Source organism: Schistocerca gregaria, chromosome 2 (assembly GCF_023897955.1).
Source record: "Schistocerca gregaria isolate iqSchGreg1 chromosome 2, iqSchGreg1.2, whole genome shotgun sequence".
NCBI lineage: Eukaryota > Metazoa > Arthropoda > Insecta > Orthoptera > Acrididae > Schistocerca > Schistocerca gregaria.
In genome coordinates this window covers 718,769,237-718,789,438 of record NC_064921.1, presented here as the reverse complement: position 1 = coordinate 718,789,438, position 20,202 = coordinate 718,769,237, and positions in this window count along the sequence as shown.

The window sequence follows — 20,202 nt, the reverse complement described above, 5'->3', positions numbered from 1 at the left end:
CGATCTCCTACACTGGCCGTACACCTCTGGTGATCGTCGAGGGGACACTGAATAGTGCACGGTACATCCAAACCATCATCGAACCCATCGTTCTACCATTCCTAGACCGGCAAGGGAACTTGCTGTTCCAACAGGAAAATGCACGTCCGCATGTATCCCGTGCCAACCAACGTGCTCTAGAAGGTGTAAGTCAACTACCCTGGCCAGCAAGATCTCCGGATCTGTCCCTCATTGAGCATGTTTGGGACTGGATGAAGCGTCGTCTCACGCGGTCTGCACGTCCAGCACGAACGCTGGCCTAACTGAGGTGCCAGGTGGAAATGGCATGGCAAGCCGTTCCACAGGACTACATCCAGCATCTCTACGATCGTCTCCATGGGAGAATAGCAGCCTGCATTGGTGCGAAAGGTGGATATACACTGTAGTAGTGCCGACATTGTGCATGCTCTGTTGCCTGTGTCTATGTGCCTGTGGTTCTGTCAGTGTGATCATGTGATGTATCTGACCCCAGGAATGTGTCAATAAAGTTTCCCCTTCCTGAGACAATGAATTCACGGTGTTCTTATTTCAATTTCCAGGAGTGTATTTTTAGCGTTCATAGATTTTACTTTTCCAATCGTAAGTTATTCTTATTATCTATGGTCAAGAGCACGGAATACTCAGACACCGATTATTAGCGTTCCCAGTCGCAGTTGAATGTAACCCTCTTTTTACTCACAAAACATTGTTTTAAATTAGTAACCTGTTTCTTCCTCTCCCACGTGACGCAAACGTCGTTCCACACGCAGTCTGATGATGTGCTACAAGATATTTACAAGATTTGAAGACGCCGAAAGTGATCATAGATGCTTCCATTCACTGCTGCAACGCAACTGAGAAGGCGGGAAAACCAACAATGCAAGTACAAGATGGACTTCTCTCATAGCGACAGACCTTTCTCCTACTTACCGCATGTGGTTCAAATAGTGGCCCTCTTTTCTGAGTACACTCCGTGGAAGGTCTGGTTTTGAAGGTGTAGAGCTGATGGCATGAACGACTAGTTCTCTAAAATTGGGCAGAGCCAATTCTCGGTGATCATGATTGACTGATAAGAAAGACGTCAATAATAGAGGACAGCACGCAGACTAATAAGAAATCTGTTTCTTCAGTTGAAGTACAAAACGATGCTGAATACACTCTGTCGTGTTCAGTCTCTGACAACTAACGAGTAATTACGCATAATGTATCAACGCCCAGCCAGAGTGCAATTTTTTTCTGATGAGCGTCAGAAAGACGTCTTTGTCATACGTTCTTATTATGGGAGAATTTAGTACCACCAAGGAATGTGTGGCCAAATGCCTTCTGTATTTCAAATGTGCAGTAGGGGCGGTGGGAGGAGGTGGGGCAGCAATTGGGGAGGGAATATCACTGTTAATGTTCTACCTTGAAAGCCAGAATTCATCTCATTTTTCTTTATCAACAATGATCCTAGCCACGCAACTACTGAAACGTTTTCTGTCACTATTCGTGTTGTTTTTTATTCAATTGAACAATTGTCAAGGGATGTGAAAAAAATCTATACAGCAAGACGTTTTCAAATCATTGATGGGGCATCAATCGAACACGTGTTTTGGTATAACCAAGAGGGCTTCCGCGACATTTGCCATGTGAACTTGTCGCGTTAATTCCGTATAAAATTCCGAACTTTTGACACTATCGGCTAACAGAGTGCATACCTGACGAATACAGTGATGGATATTGTCGAAAGCTCGGAGATATTTAGCGATTTAACCTAAGTGTATCAGTAATAACATATTTGTGCACCAATTATTAATACTGAAAATGAGAAATTTTCTATAATTACTGCTTATGGATTTCTCCGCATAGTGACGCATTTTCATTTCCTTATTTCATATCTACACATCTATATCTACATTTATACTCCGCAAGCCACCCAACGGTGTGTGGCGGAGGGCACTTTAAGTGCCACTGTCATTACCTCCGTTTCCTGTTCCAGTCGCGTATGGTTCGCGGGAAGAAGGACTGCCGGAAAGCCTCCGTGCGCGCTCGAATCTCTCAAATTTTACATTCGTGATCTCCTCGGGAGGTATATGTAGGGGGAAGCAATATATTCAATACCTCATCCAGAAACGCACCCTCTCGAAACCTGTCCAGCAAGCAACACCGCGATGTAGAGCGACTCTTTTGCAGAGTCTGCCATTTGAGTTTGCTAAACATCTCCGTAACGCTATCATGCGTACCAGTTAACCCTGTGACGAAACGCGCCGCTCTTCTTTGGATCTTCTCTATCTCCTCCGTCAACCCGACCTGGTACGGGTCCCACACTGATGAGCAATACTCAAGTATAGGTCGAACGAGTGTTTTGTAAGCCACCTCCTTTGTTGATGGTCTACATTTTCTAAGGACTCTCCCAATGAAGCTCAACCTGTTAACCGCCTTGCCAACAATTAATTTTATATGATCATTCGACTTCAAATCGTTCCGCACGCCTACACCCAGATATTTTACAGAAGTAACTGTTACCAGTGTTTGTTCTGCTATCATATAATCATACAATAAAGGATCCTTCTTTCTATATGTTCGCAATACATTACATTTGTCTATGTTAAGGGTCAGTTGCCACTCCCTGCACAAAGTGCCTATCCGCTGCAGATCTTCCTGCATTTCGGTGCAATTTTCTAATACTGCTACTTCTCTGTATACTACAGCATCATCCGCGAAAAGCCGCATGGAACTTCCGACACTATGTACTAGGTCATATATATATATATTGTGAAAAGCAATGGTCCCATGACACTCCCCTGTGGCACGCCAGAGGTTACTCTAACGTCTGTAAACGTCTCTCCATTGAGAACAACATGCTGTTTTCTGTTTGCTAAAAACTCTTCAATCCAGCCACACAGCTGGTCTGATATTCCGTAGGCTCTTACTTTGTTTATGAGGCGACAGTGTATGTAGCAGATTTAAAGTTTCGTAACGTCTTTTTATTGGACCTGGGGAACTGCGAGCCACCCACCATGGGCGTGTGGGATTTCTCTCCTACGGCCCTGGGCCAGTTAACGATAACAAATGGTGACTGAGCTAGTGAAGGAGAGGGGAGGGAGACAGCCCAAGGAGAATGTCTGTTCCGGATCTTCGATCGTATTACAGACCACTGAACGCTGAGCTAAAAGCAATAACTTTTTTTTTCTTTTTTTCGACCGGCGGGCACTACCTAGGTCATGTAAGACTGCTCCACGGTGAACCATGAACTGTATACACAGAAAGAATTTTGTTGCAGTCGCTTTTCGTTTTAATACATACATTCCCATGTTTTTAAATCTACATTGCACACTTACAATGCAGAACAGTATTGCTATGGAGAGCAACACGTGTTCGGGAAGAGACTGTTGGGGTGCTGCAGAATGAAATAAGTAATCTACATCTACGTCATTACTCTGCTATTCACAACAAAGTGCCTGGCACACGGTTCAATGAACCACCTCCAAACTGTCTCTCCACCGTTCCGCTCTCGAACGGCGCGAGCGAAAAAGGAGAACGTAAATTTTTATGTGCGAGCCCTAATTTGTCTTATTTTATCGTGATGATCATTTCTCTCTATGTAGGTGGGTGCCAACAATATTTTCGTAATCGAAGGAGAAATCTGTTGAGTGAAATTTCATAAGAAGATCTCGTCGCAACGAAAAACGCCTTTGATTTAAAGATGGACACTCCGATTCACGTCTGTGGCACTGTCTCCCCTATTTCGTGATAATACATAACGAGTTGTCCTTCTCTGAACCTTTCCGATGTGATCCGTCAGTCCCATCTGATGCCAATCCCACACTGCACAGTAATACTCCACGATAGGGCAGACAAGCGTGGTGTAAGCAGTCTCTTTAGCATACCTGTTGCACCTTCTATGTGTTCTGCAAATGAATCGCAGTCTTTGGTTTACTCTACCTACAACATTATCTATGTGACCGTTCGAATTTAGGATATTTGTAATTGTAATCATTAAGTATTTAGTTGAATTTACAGCCTTCTGATTTGTGTGACTTGTCGCGTAATCGAAATTTAGCTGATTTCTTTTAATACTCGTGTGAATAGCTTCATACTTTTCTTTATTCAAGGTCAATAGCCACTTCTCGCACCATACAGGTCTTATATAAATAATTTTGCAAATCGTTTAGCTCATCTGATAAGAGGACGGTAAATGACAACATCATATGCAAACAATCTAAGAGGGCTACTCAGATTGTCACCTGTGTCCTTAACGTAGACCAGGTACAATAGCGTGCCTATAGCATTTCCTTGGGGAACGGTTATTACTTCTGTTTTACTCGGTGACTTTCCATCTATTACTACGAACTGTGACCTTTCTGACCGGAAACCATGCATTCAGTCGCACAACCGAGGCACGGCGTGTGGTTAGGAGATGTTTATGAGGAACGGTGTAGAAAGCCCTCTGGAAATCTAAAAATATGGAATCAATTTGGCATCACCTCTCGATAGCACTCACTACTTCATGAATATAAAGAGGTAGTTATGTTTAGCAAGAACGATACCTTCTGGATCCGTGCTAACTATGTGTCAATAAATAGCTTTCTTCGATGTAATTCATAATGTTTGAATACAGTATATGTTCCAAAACCCGACTGCAAAACGACGTTTGTGATATGGGCCTGTTATTCAGCGGATTATTCCTACTTCCCTTTTTGGGTATTGGAGTCACTTGAGCAATTTTCCAGTCCAGTACGGATCTTTCTGTGAGCGAGCGGTTGCACCGGAAGCCTTGCCTTTATTAAGTGACTGAAGCTGCTTTGTTACACAGAGGATATGTACGTCTATGTTTCTTATCTTAGCAGTTGTTCTTGATTGGAATTCAGGAATATTTACTTCGTCCTCCTTGGTGAAGGAGTTTCGGAAAACCGTGTTTAATAACTCTGCTTTAGTGGCACTGTCATCAGTGACTTTACCATTGTTATCACGCAGTGAAGGTATTGATTGCGTCTTACCACTCGTGTGCATTATGTATGACCAGAATCTCTTTGGGTTTTCTGCCAGATTCCGAGACAGACTTTCCTTGTGGAAATTATTAAAAGCATCTGCCATTGAAGTAAGTGCTATATTTCGAACTTCTGGAAAACTTTGTCAGTCTTGGGGATTTTGATTTCATTTAAATTTGGCATGCTTTTTTCGCTGCTTCGGTAACAGTGATCTGACCCGTTTTGTGTTCGATGGGAGATCAGTACCATCACTTATTAATTTATTTAGTATATATCTTTCAATTGCTGTCGATACTATCTCTTTGAAATCATTCCAAAACTTTTCTATGCATACATGATCAGATTGGAAGGGGTGAAGACTGTCTCTTAGAAAGGTGTTAAGAGCATTATTTCCAGCTTTATTAAATATATATACTTTTCTTTTCTTTTTGACAGTTGTAGGTGTTGCAGTATTCAGCCTAGCAGCAAACGCATTGTGGTCGCTAAGCCCCGTATTCGTCACGACACTCACTATTTGTCCAGGATTATTTGTTGCTAAGAGTTCAAGTATGCTTTCGCTGCCATTTACGCTTCGAGTAGGCTCATCAATTAATTGTTCAAAATAATTTTCTGAGAAAGCATTCAGCACAATTTGGGTTGACGTTTTATGCCTGCCACGAACTTTAAACCTATAAAATAACATCTTGCATGCACCCGCTTCAGTTGAATGAAAGAGCGGTAATTGAATGTGAATGCTATCTCCGTACAGTATCGACGTGTCACATCGTGCCATCTGTGTCATTTCCTTCACTACAAGAGCAGCAGTAACCAGCTATTCGCAAACTTTGCATTGTGTGTTTGTCCCCATAGTGCAAAGGCGGTACGGTATATGACACGAGCTCCTGTTACAAACTGTACCTTCTGTGAGGGCACACGTGTCTCCTTTTGAAATATAAACGAACATTTGATTACCATTTGTGCCCTCAATGCTCTTGTGTGATTGAGGAAACGTATATCTTTCGAACTAGGTTTGGCCAAACTTTAGTTGTTGCTAGTTACTTAAAATATTGGAGTGGGGCTCTTTTCATTTGATGGTAATTTCATGTTTGAGGTATTGCTGGGGCGTCTCCTTACGATGTGCTTACGTCATCACACTGTGCCTGCTAGAAGTTGCACATCGTTTGCAGGAAACCTCGCACTACTTAATCCTCGCTGAAAGCCCTGTAAAGAACGAAGTATGAATTTAGAAATCTCCAGTTTCACACTAGTATATCAAGAATTTTTATTTAGGCGAGGCTGTCCATATCATCAAAGCTTTTCCCATCAGTTATAATTAGCTGATAAAATTAAGACAAAAACATGCCAATAAGACATACAATCTTATGATTGCTTTATGCTATTCTCCTGAATGAGGATTAAGTTCAACAAACTGGGGATCTTAACAAAAGAAGGTTAAAGGTTTGGAAGTTATAATCAGTATACCTGCCTTATATCGTGCAGGCCCCCAAGAGCACGCAGAAGGCCGCAACACGACGTGTCATCGATTCGACCAATGTCTGAAGTAGTGCTGGAGGGAACTGACACCATCAATCATGCACAGCTGTCCATAAATCCGTAAGAGTCCGAGAGGGCGGAGATCTCTTCTAAACAGCACGTTGCAAGGCATCCCAGATATGCTCAATAATGTTCATGTCTGGGGAGACTAGTGGCCAGCGCAAGTGTTTAAACTAAGAGGAGTGTTCATGGAGCCAATCTGTAGAAATTCTGGTCGCGTGGGGTGTCGCATCGTCCTGCTGGAATTGCCCAAGTCCGTCAGAATGCGCAATGGGGATGGATGACAGCAGGTGATTAGACAGAATGTGTACGTAGGTGCCCCACACGATTACAGAGCCTCCACCACCTTGGACAGTCACCTGATGACATGCAGGGTCCATGGATTCGCGAGATTGTCGCCATACTCGTAAAAGTCCATCCGCTCAATACAACTTCAAACGAGTCACGTCCGACCAGACAACATGTTTCCAGTCATCAGCAGTCCAATATCGATGTTGACAGGCTCAGACGAGGCGAAGAGCTTTGTATCTTGCAGTCAGCAAGTGTACACGAGTGGGCCTTCGGCTCCAAAAGCCCATATAGATGATATTTCCTCGAATTGTTCGCACTCTGACACTTGTAGGTAGCCCAGCACTGAAACGCACAGAAATTTGTGGAAGGGCTGCACCTCTGTTACGTTGAACGATTATCTTACGTTGAACGATTCTCTTCAGTCGTCGTCACTCCAGTTCTTGCAGGATCTCTTTGCGGCCGCAGCGATGTCTGAGATTTTATGTTTCACAGGATTCCTTATATTCACGGCACACGCGTGAAATTGTCGTACGGAAAAATGCCCAGTTCATCACTATGTCGGAGATGATGTGTCCCATTGCTCTTGGACCAACTATAACACCACGTTTAAACTCACTTACATTTTGATAATCTACCATTGTAGCAGCAGTACCCGATCTAACAACTGCCCCAGACATCCGTTGCCTTATATAGGCGTTGCCGATCGCAGCGCCGTTTACTGCCTCTTTACATATCACTGTATTTCAACACATATACCTGTACGAGTTTCTTTGGCCCTTCAGTGTACTATCATACTAAACTCTGCAGAGGAGAATACTGCATTTTCATTCATAGTGGTAGTCGACGGATCGAAGCTATTCACGTCGCGTTGTACTGGATCACTACAATGTTTCAGAAATAAAGTATTACAATAATTATGTAAAAGTTCTTGAAATAAACTAGTTCCCTTAGATCAACTATTTTGTTTACGTGTTTTGGATTCAGTTATTGCAGTGCCTTAATTTAATTTACATTGCCATATTACAAGCTACGGTATAACTTGTCAAATAAATAGACGACGATACCCTGTAACCCCCTGGAAACCGAATACTGAAAACTAGTTAGTTTTCAGAGAAAATTACCAGTTAAAAAATTTGTTAATTTAGTCAGGAGCATCTTTCGAGATGTAAACCTCATCTTCAACCTACAATGGCAATACAAAAACATTAGTTCAATGGAGAAAGAGACAAATAACCTAATAAGAGGGACTATTCAATTCTTATGTTGGTCTGCAGTTCACATATTTTTTTAAAGTCATCAGTCACTTTGTTAATGTGAAATGGTTGTCTTCTTGTGACATGTTCAATTACCTCAATTGTTGTTCCGTGAACCTTATTAATCACTGTTCACAAATTTGCAAAGGACACTAAAACACTGTAACACAATGAACAATTTGGTGGTCAAAGCGAAGCTTGTTTCTATTTAACTATCGAGATGTCGATTCTGGTGTTATCAGTCACTGGCAATCTCTTCTCCACATTTTGCTATAGCATTTCTGATGTTGGTCGACGACATACATTTCGTTTTCTGCTCTCGGAAAACTTTAAAATGTACTCCATAAACATTCGTCGATTATTTGAGTAAACTTATAGTTAATCCCCACATAACATCTAGTTTTGTGAACAATGAGAACAGACAGTTACTAGCTAACCAAAGGCTGTTGAACTCTGGAAGTTCGTATTCTTTTTCCACAAACACTGTACCACCTTGGATATAATTAAAATTAACACCCCAACGGTGGATGTTTCTTTAAAGCTAGTTATTTAGCGCCGTGGATAAGCCCACTGTGAGCTGTGACGCTGATACGAGCTCACATATCGTCACTATATGGCAGGCGGTATTTTTGGACGGCGAGAGCTAGCGGCATTCTCTTGTTTGTGTAAGAGAGATCCGAATGTTTATGGCAGGATAGCTTAAAAGTAACGGGCCTACACGAATCTCAGTCGTAAATTGATGTTACCTAAAATACGAGATTTTTTCCAGCATAATAGCAAGGAAAAAACATTGCGAACAAAAATGGTTCAAATGGCTCTGACCACTATGGTACTTAACATCTGTGGTCATCAGTCCCCTAGAACTTAGAACTACTTAAACCTGACTAACCTAAGGACATCACACACATCCATACCCGAGGCAGGATTCGAACCTGCGACCGTAGCAATCGCGCGGTTCCGGACTGAGCGCCTAGAACCGCTAGACCACCGCGGCCGGCATTGCGAACAGCCAGAACGTCAGTGAATCAATAATTTATTTTCCCGTAATTGCATTAATTGACTATTCTGTTGGTTCTTGGTAGAATATTTTATACATAATGACGAAAGATACACGACGTTGGTGTAATATCCCACAATATTTATTACTTTGAAACACACTTTTCTGCTGTTCAGGTATCGCCAGGTACAAAGACAAATATTCACAAATGTGGACATGGTGTGAAATGTTTGTGCCATCAGACATTTTAAAGTAGAACACCTGCATAGTATCTCAGTTTGTTTTCAAAAAAATGACAATTACTGTTTTTTTTTATTTAGGACTACTACGAGAGGAACTATTTCAGTAAAAATGCGGTGTAAAACTATTAGGTTAGTTTAAATATACAGAGCGTTTCCCGTAATTACTCTGAATATTTCGTAGATCTCTTAGCAGTAGAAATAAATACTTCTTTCTTAAAAAAGAACAGTAGAACTGCTTAATAATTTTTAAAAACATGTGTTTATCACAAGGTTATCGTATTTAACTTTCCTACGCCTCGGTAGCTACACGGCCAGCGCGGCAAACTACTAACCAAAGGCATCCGGGTTCGATTCCCAGCTTGGTATGAGATTTTCTCTGCTCGGGGACTGGGCGTTGTGTTGTCCTTACATTCGTATCGTCATATTTGACATTCCACTGTTGAGGTTGCTGTATGCGCACGAACCGAAAGTCAATGAAAACAAAATACGTGTATACTTAATTTCCATGAAAATGTTTGTTCTGTATCGATACCTGTTGTTCACCTTGAATTATGAGAATGATTGAAGGTAATATTGTGGACACATATGCTCATGCCAAATCAACTTAGGCTTCTGATTTACTGTAAACAACACTAACATGATTAAGAGAGAACTGATTTCAGCTTCTGTTTCATGCAGAATACAAAAAACTCACCAGTTGCTGTATTTGATACCTTTCTTCCGTACTTCACAAATGAGAGATTTAGTTCGTGTCCTTATCAATAACTACAAACTGAAATGACATGACATAGGGAGAGGCGTTTCGAATCTAAATGTGCTACCGTGTCCTGATATAAATGCACGGCTCCACAGTTTACCAGAGACTAAAAGAACCAGAAGTTATTGATGCTGAGCCAAAGAAACTCCCTATCTGGATACGTATAGGATATATCCATAGAATGGCTGCAATTTGCAGTCAGCCTCACTTGGTATTCTACTTCTCCTAGTGAAGAAATGAAAAAAACGAAGCTTCGAGCTTCTCGCTCTTCTGAAAACGAGATCATTAGCGACGGAACTGGAATAGCGGAAGAATGCATAAGGAATTGTTAGGACATGTACTTTATCCAGGATCATGCCTGAATTTGCCTCAAGAGGTTTAAAGGAGAATCCACGGAAAAGTTAAATCTGGATGTGAACCTGCGTACTTCCGCATGCGAAGCCAGTGTGTTTACCACTGTACCGTTTCATAAGATGAACGTCTAGTGAATGAAATTTTCGCAATGGACTGTAAACAAGGCAAAAAGACGTCACTTTTTAATTCCTCTCGTGTGGCAACCTCTTCATCTCAGAGTAGCAACTGCACCCTGGACACTCAATTATTTGTTTCCATCTTCCCCTACAATTACTAACGTCTACGAATTCCTGATTCTTTCTGATGCTATTCTCTGATGTCTTTAGACATGTCCTATCATCCTGAACCTTCTTCTCATCAGTGCTTTAAGAGTGTTCCTTCCTGCCTATTCTGCGGGGAACCTCCTCGTTCCTTATTTTATCAGTCTGTTAGTTTTCAGCATTCTATAGCACCACGTCACAAACACAGCGATTCAATTCTTTCTTGGCTATTCTACTGGCCGTGGTTCATTACCATAGAATGCTGTACTTCAAACGTAGTCTACGTTCTCAGAAATTTCTTCCTAAAATTAAGGCCGACGTTTGACACTAGTAAACTTCTTTTGTTTGGGAACACCCTCTTTGCCTGTACGTTTGACACTAGTAAACTTCTTTTGTTTGGGAACACCCTCTTTGCCTGTACTTGTCTTCTTTGTATGTCCTCCTTGAGACACGGTCAAGTGTTATTTTACTCTCAAGGTAGAAAATTCTTTGACTTCGTCCACATCATGGTCACCAATTTTGATGTTAAGTTTGTTGCGTATCTCATTGCTATTACATCTCATTTCTTTCGTTTTCTTCAGTTTACTCTCCAACCTTACCCTGTACTCGTTAGGTTGTTCATTCTATTCTTCTTCACCTTAACTGATGATACCAATGTCATATACATAATTATTCCGCAAGTCACTGTACAGTGATGGTGGAGAGAACATCACACTAATGTCATCAATTTCGTTGCCTCTTCCATTCGCATAGTGAACGAGGGAAAAAGTCTGTCTATATTTCTCCAACTGAGCTCTGCAATAAATATCAACGAACAATAGCGAATAGCCCGCATCTCGTGGTCGTGCGGTAGCGTTCTCGCTTCCCACGCCCGGGTTCCCGGGTTCAATTCCCGGAGGGGTCAGGGATTTTCTCTGCCTCGTGATGGCTGGGTGTTGTGTGATGTCCTTAGGTTAGTTAGGTTTAAGTAAAGTTCTAGGGGACTGATGACCTAAGATGTTAAGTCCCATAGTGCTCAGAGCCATTTGAACCAATAGCGAATACTCTGTTGAAGACTCAAAAGAGGATGAGGTATGCTTAGAAAAGGCCGGGTGATACGGGAAGATTTCAGTTAGATTACAGAATGACAAACAGAGATTCCGAAATCATATAATGGTTCGTAAGAAGGCGTACCCAGGAGCAGATATAGAGTCAGATAGCAGTGTGTTAGTGATGAAGAGTAGGCTGAAGTTTAAGAGAATAGTCAGGAAGAATCAATACGCAGAAGTGGGATATGGAAGCACTAAGGAATGAAGCAATACGCTTGAAGGTCTCTAAGGCTACAGATACAGCAATAAGGAATGGCTCACTAGGCAGTACATTTGAAGAAGATTGGACGCCTCTAAAAAGGGGAATCATAGAAGCTGGAAAGAGAAAAATAGGTACAAAGAAGGTAACAGCGAAGAAATCAGGGGTAACAGAAGAAATACTTCAATTGGTCGATGAAAGAAGGCACTATACAAATATTCGAGGAGATTCAGGAATACAGAAATGCAAGTCACTTAGGAATGCATAATGTTAGGAAGAACACCGCTTACTGCCGGTAAAATTGTTATTTATTAAAACGCAACCGGTTTCGCGGCTTAAAGACGCATCATCAGTAGAAAGCAAAGTGCAGCGTCACCACATTTTGGAGATATTAAGATTAAGAAAGGACTGTCTAAAACATACCCACAACGTTGAAAGATCACAGGCATACCAATCGCTCCTAGTCAAAATTTACTGTTCAAGAATATCATCAATACTACGGCGAGCGAATGTAAAGAAAACATTCTTATTTCTTTAACATTTTCGTCCATCTAAAAAGAAAAAAAGAAAATATTTTCTATTGGGCGGACGCTAAAAGTTTTTAAAAGGGGCTCGAGTGGAGATAACAGTTGTTATTGCTAACACGAATAGTTGCAGCTCGGGTGGCAAGGTGTTACCAGTGGCACAGCGGGGCAGCTCGGTGCCGGGCAGGACAAAAGGGGCACGCACCAGCAGCAGAGAGAGACTAGCTGGCTGGTGGAACGGAAGCTGTCCATGTGCACACTGAGACGTCATGTACTCATGACTAGGAGCTCTGGGTCCCTACGTTCACAAGGAAGAATAATACAGGATTTTATTGCAAGCTACCACCTAGTCACACAAACAAGTAAAATTAGCCAGAATGATATGGTGCTATAATTCCAGTTGATTATTCAACGTTAACTGTGCGTTTTAGTTTTTATGTCTAAAAATCCCCACTTCCTCTAATATATTCAAAATATGACTTTTTCTTTCTTCTTTTTAAATTTTCTGAAGGGCTTGTGATGCTGTCCGGTTCAGCATCCTCAGTGGGCTTTTATTTTCCATCTGTTTACCACATGGTGAGGTTTTTCTGACGTGTTGTGGTAAAAAGATGGAAAATAAAAGCCAACTGAGGACGCTGCAACTGCAGTGAAACATGTTTGGGTTATAAAACAAAACTGTGTTTTGCTAAAGGTGGACCCTATCCAAAAACATACACTGCTGGAAATGGAAAGAAGAATACATTGACACCGGTGTGTCAGACCCACCATACTTGCTCCGGACACTGCGAGAGGGCTGTACAAGCAATGATCACACGCACGGCACAGCGGACACACCAGGAACCGCGGTGTTGGCCGTCGAATGGCGCTAGCTGCGCAGCACTTGTGCACCGCCGCCGTCAGTGTCAGCCAGTTTACCGTGGCATGCGGAGCTCCATCGCAGTCTTTAACACTGGTAGCATGCCACGACAGCGTGGACGTGACCCGCATGTGCAGTTGACGGACTTGGAGCGAGGGCGTATCGTGGGCATGCGGGAGGCCGGGTGGACGTACCGCCGAATTGCTCAACACGTGGGACGTGAGGTCTCCACAGTACATCGATGTTGTCGCCAGTGGTCGGCGGAAGGTGCACGTGCCCGTCGACCTGGGACCGGACCGCAGCGACGCACGGATGCACGCCAAAACCGTAGGATCCTACGCAGTGCCGTAGGGGACCGCACCGCCACTTCCCAGCAAATTAGGGACACTGTTGCTCCTGGGGTATCGGCGAGGACCATTGACAACCTTGACAACCGTCTCCATGAAGCTGGGCTACGGTCGCGCACACCGTCAGGCCGTCTTCCGCTCACGCCCCAACATCGTGCAGCCCGCCTCCAGTGGTGTCGCGACAGGCGTGAATGGAGGGACGAATGGAGACGTGTCGTCTTCAGCGATGACAGTCACTTCTGCCTTGGTGCCAATGATGGTCGTATGCGTGTTTGGCGCCGTGCAGATGAGCGCCACAATCAGGACTGCATACGACCGAGGCACACAGGGCCAAGACCCGGCATCATGGTGTGGGGAGCGATCTCCTACACTGGCCGTACACCTCTGGTGATCGTCGAGGGGACACTGAATAGTGCACGGTACATCCAAACCTTTATCGAACCCATCGTTCTACCATTCCTAGACCGGCAAGGGAACTTGCTGTTCCAACAGGACAATACACGTCCGCATGTATCCCGTGCCACCCAACGTGCTCTAGAAGGTGTAAGTCAATTACCCTGGCCAGCAAGATCTCCGGATCTGTCCCCCATTGAGCATGTTTGGGACTGGATGAAGCGTCGTCTCACGCGGTCTGCACGTCCAGCACGAACGCTGGTCCAACTGATGCGCGAGGTGGAAATGGCATGGCAAGCCGTTCCACAGGACTACATCCAGCATCTCTACGATCGTCTCCATGGGAGAATAGCAGCCTGCATTGCTGCGAATGGTGGATATACACTGTACTAGTGCCGACATTGTGCATGCTCTGTTGCCTGTGTCTATGTGCCTGTGGTTCTGTCAGTGTGATCATGTGATGTATTTGAGCCCAGGAATGTGTCAATAAAGTTTCCCCTTCCTGGGTCAATGAATTCACGGTGTTCTTATTTAAATTTCCAGGAGTGTATGTATTGTTAAAGCAAAGACGGAAAAAAAGAGCTTCAATACTAAGATGATTACTGAGGATATAGTTTGCAAGAGCTACTCTGAGATGAAATAGGCACAAGACAGGAATTTATGGCGGGCCGCATCAAATTAGTCAGAAGACTGACGAGATTTTCTGAAAGTCACATGGTACATCGTCAGACTCGTACATTCTATATACCAACGTGAATAATCCTTTTTTTGTTACTTCCCTCAATGTTTTTCGAAATTCAGATGGAATGTTATCTATCCCTTCTGCCTTATTTTATCTAAAATCTTGCAAAGCTCTTCTAATTGTAATACCCGATCCCCTACCTGGTCTACGACGACTCCTGTTTTTCTTCTGTCGCGTCATCAGACAAGTCTTCTCCTTCATAGAGCCTTCAATGCACTCTTTTCACTTTCCCCACTCTCTACTCTTCATTTACCAGTGGCATTCCTATGCACTTTTAATGTTACAATCCTTGCTTTTAATTTCACCGAACGTTCTTTTGATATTTCTATGTGCTGAGTCAGTCTTTCGGACAATCATTTTTTTATCCATTTGTTCACATTTTTAAAACTATGTTGAGCTGCAAAATGTGCAGCTGTAACTTCCACCACTGGACAGTTCACACAGTTACCACCATGTATAAATTTAAAACATTACTCACTGGTTCTAGTTACAACCACCTTACTTGTTTTATGGACATAACTTTCTAAAAAGTATAAATTAATAAATAAAATGATAAAATATAGTCCAGTTTGGACAATGTGCGTATACAAGTGGTTGTAATGTTTTAACTTACAATTACTAGAGCGTGTTTTGTGACTGACTTAAAATTTTAAATCTTATGGACGGTTTTTTTTTTCTTTCGCACTGGAGATAATCACATGGGGGCCGAAATCGAGATATACAGTTAAAATTATTCACGACTGTTTGCTGTACCCTTTATTATTTGAAATGAATACAGTGTCTGGGCACAACAGTTTCCCTATTGAATGAAACCTGAAAAAATTAATGCATTCATTAAGACAATAGGAACGTTATCAGCGCAACATAGAAGCTGTCTCTTATTCCACAGCGCATCACAGTATATCTAAATGTTAAATATCCTCTCCATTTCATGAACCAATTTCCATGCTCATCCCCATCCTCGTGATAAGTTGTACTCGTCGCACGAGATGTTTGCGTGTCTGTTCCTAACATACATGGTGCAGAGTAATGCGCTGAAAATTTCTGAAAATACTGCTCTCCAGACAACCACAAATAATTTACGGCCGGTAATAAATTTTATAGTATGTCCCAGCTGTAAATTTATGGGAGTGACACATAAATTTTCCAGAGTCGCTTGTAATGAAAATGGCTGTTAAAACTACTATTCGTTTTGTTTAGGTGTCAGTGTATTGCTCTCTTGGACATCATGTAACCGAGATACCTTTTATAAGACATGCAAAAATCACTGTTTAAGTTAACAACAAAGTACGTAATACTGACAATCCTGATTCACACTCAAAATTCAACTTTCTGACTGACATTTATCCTTCGTACGTATACCTTCGTAGAAATAATTTCGAATGAATCGGATTTTGCGCTAATCACATTGGTTATTTTTAAATTAAGGCCCTATATTTATTTTCGAAGACACAAACCTTTAATAAGATACTCCATATGAAAGCATTCCAATAATAGCATGCACAAACTAGCTGTTTCGTCAACCTACTTGTTCAGTAGGTGCAATTATTCTCAGTAAATAACGGTCAAATAAATACTGTTCTTACTATGTGTGGCTTGATGAATACTGATGAAACGGGAAGGAGCATGTGAGGATCATAAACATTTAAATATATCTCTGTATACAAAAGGAAATGTCGTCACTGTTTAAGGATTCACCATTGCACAGCCCAAATCGCGAAGGACAGAAACCTGAAATTTGGCGAGGCTGTTGAATATATACTGTAGACAGTCGTTTAACAGAAGTTTTCGACATTCTGCCGCTAACGGGGTGAAACACGGGGTTGAACGGTTTTTCGAAAATATTTAACTATTAGGGCAATTTTGAAGTTACAACTACGAAAATTGGTATTCTTGGTCAGAAATAAAACGAGTGGTGTTTCAAAGTTGTTGGAAATTCAAACCATAAAGGGCTGAAATAGTGGGTGAAAGATTTTTTAAATTTTTATAGCTTATTTTCAAAGAACTGCTGACGCATTTTTAAAGCTACATCTATGAAAATTGATACTGAACATCGCGGTTAGAAATAAAAAAAAACTACATGTTTCAGTGATTTTAGAAACTCAATAACTAAGGTGGTGAGATACTGCGGAGACATGGCTTAGCCACAGCCTGGGGGATGTTTCCAGAGTGAGAAAGGGTCCCGAGTTCGAGTCTCGGTCGGGCACACAGTTTTAATCTGCCAGGAAGTTTCATATCAGCGCACACTCCGCTGGAGAGTGAAAATCTCATTCTGGAAACATCTCCCAGGCTGTGGCTAAGCCATGTCTCCGCAGTATCCTTTCTTTCAGGAGTGCTAGTTCTGCAGGTTCGCAGAAGAGCTTCTGTAAAGTTTGGAAGGTAGGAGACGGATACTGGCAGAAGTAAAGCTGTGAGTACCGGGCGTGAGTCGTGCTTTGGTGGCTCAGTTGGTGGAGCACTTGCCCGCGGAAGGCAAGGGTCCCGAGTTCGAGTCTCGGTCGGGCACACAGTTTTAATCTGCCAGGAAGTTTCATATCAGCGCACACTCCGCTGCAGAGTGAAAATCTCATTATGAAAACTTTTATTTGGCTTCTAGGTTAGAAATTTAAAAAAAAATAATAAGTGTTTCAGGATTTTTGGGAATTGAACCCGAAAGGGATGAAATAGAGCATGAAAATTTTTACGACAATATTTCGTTACAAAAAAAAAAAAAAAATGCCTCAAATAGCTCTGAGCACTATCGGACTCAGCTTATGAGGTCATCAGTCCCCTAGAAGTTAGAACTACTTAAACGTAACTAACCTAAGGACATCACACACATCCATGCCCGAGGCAGGATTCGAACCTTCGACTGTAGCGGTTTCGCGGTTCCAGACTGTAGCGTCTATAACCGCACGGCCACTCCGGCCAGCTCGTTACAAAAAATTTGTAATTTTTTCTTCCGAGTTATCAACGAAAACGTGGGTGTTTCATTGGTTTTGGAAATTCAACCGCTAAGGGAGTGAAATAGGGGACCAAAATTTTTACAAATATGTTTTGCTGTATTGGAACATTTTTAAAGCTGAATCTATGAAAATTAGTATTTGACTTTTCGGTTAAAAATGAAGAAACATGTTTTAACATGTTTTAAATCTGAATCTGTGAAAAATGGTATTTGACTTCTCAGGTAGAAGTAAATAAATCTGTGTTAAGGGCCGAAAGTTTCTATGGAAATACTATCAGAAGAATTCAGAAGGCAGCATTAACAAACACTTCCCACTCCAGCTACGAGTATCGATATTTGGTCAGGAGTACATCCGGGAAGGTCCATTCTTCATTTTCGTGAGAAGCGTAGAACGTGTTGCAATTTGTGAACTAAATCGAGGAAAGCTATTTATAGTCAGGACAAATCGGCTTTGTCAGATTTGGATATAAAAAGATACGGATCTTTAATACGTAAATTTTCCAATAGATCTAATAAATGTTTATAACATTATTTATACTTCAATTACTATGCGAACTAATCATTGCTAATGACTAGGTAGATATCAAGTTTAAATATGATTTCTTGTACATGAAATCCGTTTGGGATGACAGACTTAATTACGGGTGTAAATAACTATAGAACACCTTATCCGATCTGTATCTTCCTTTTTTTTAATTCGATTTATAAAGCTAAATTACACCGTCGGAGCACTTCAGTTATGCGAAGACTGGCAGCCATATACAGACTCACTAGCTCTTTTATAGAGATTAGGGTCTTTAGTCTGCAGAATCTTATGTTTAGTGTTTTGTTTGTAGTGTGGATATCATACAAATTCGATTACAGAAAAACAAAAACAAAAACAAAAATCTATCTCGACCATACAGTCTACCCCAATGATGAAGCTGGTGCTAAGCTATTCTCCTAATAAAGTAGAAGGGAATCCAGTCGGGATTACTCTAGACCTTCATTCATCAGTTGAAACTTATAACAATTCCGTTGCATACTGCAGAAATGTCTTGTCTCCAAATAGGAGACTGCCGTAGCAGTGTGGTTGACAAACCACATGTTGTTGCTAGTCACTTCCAGAAAATAATAATTCCATTACCACGTGACACATCTCTTCAGGAGCGCTACCATGGTTTGTAGAGGGACGTTACAGTGAGTTGCACAGTCAAAAAATGTGCTTGCTTGGCCAGGGAACCTGACAGTTCATTTCCTGGTTACCACCTTGCCTGGTTCTCATTATAACAACACATCTTTTCCAAGAAGAAAAGCGTCCTGAATGCCTAGGTGTGGGTTGCCCACTGTATATAGTTGTGCTCGAAGAATCGGAGCAGATGACGAATTTTCTCGCTGCGTCAAACCCCCCCCCCCCCCCCCCCACCTCCAGCCAGTCCCCTCCCTGCCGACACACGCTGTGTATTCGTTTGTTTAGTGAGGTCACAGTTGTGGAAACGAAACATATTTCAACTTTATGTGAGGACATTAGTGCCTAAAACTTTTTTTTGTTTGATCAGGTGCACTCTCAAAAAATTATTTCAGAAATATATGCAGAGTGAGTCACCTAATGTTACCGCTGATGTATTTCGTAAACCACATCAAATACTGACGAATCGATTCCACAGACCGAACGTGAGGAGAGGGGATAGTGTAATTGGTTACTACAAACCATACAAAAATGCACGAAAGTATGTTTTTTAACACAAACCTACGTTTTTTTTAAATGGAACCCCGTTAGTTTTGTTAGCACATCTGTACATATAAACAAATAGGTAATCAGTGCCGTTTGTTGCATTGTAAAATGTTAATTACATCCGGAGATATTGTAACCTAAAGTTGACGCTTGAGTACCACTCTTCCGCTGTTCGATCGTGTGTATCGGAGGGCACCGAATTACGTAGGGATCCAAAGGGAACGGTGATGGACCTTAGGTACAGAAGAGACTGGAACAGCACATTACGTCCACATGCTAACACCTTTTTATTGGTCTTTTTCACTGACGCATGTGTACATTACCATGAGGGGCGAGATTCACTTACACACGTGGTTTCCGTTTTCAATTACGGAGTGGAATAGAGTGTGTCCCGACATGTCAGGCCAATAGATGTTCATTGTGGTGGCCATCGTTTTCTGCACACAATTGCAATCTCTGGCGTAATGAATGTCGTACACGCCGCAGTACATCTGGTGTAATGTCGTCGCAGGCTGCCACAATACGTTGTTTCATATCCTCTGGGGTTGTAGGCACATCACGGTATACATTCTCCTTTAACGTACCCCACAGAAAGAAGTCCAGAGGTGTAAGATCAGGAGAACGGGCTGGCCAATTTATGCGTCCTCCACGTCCTATGAAACGCCCGTCGAACGTGTACCTCACCCCTCATGCTAACGAACATGTGCGTCAGTGATAAAG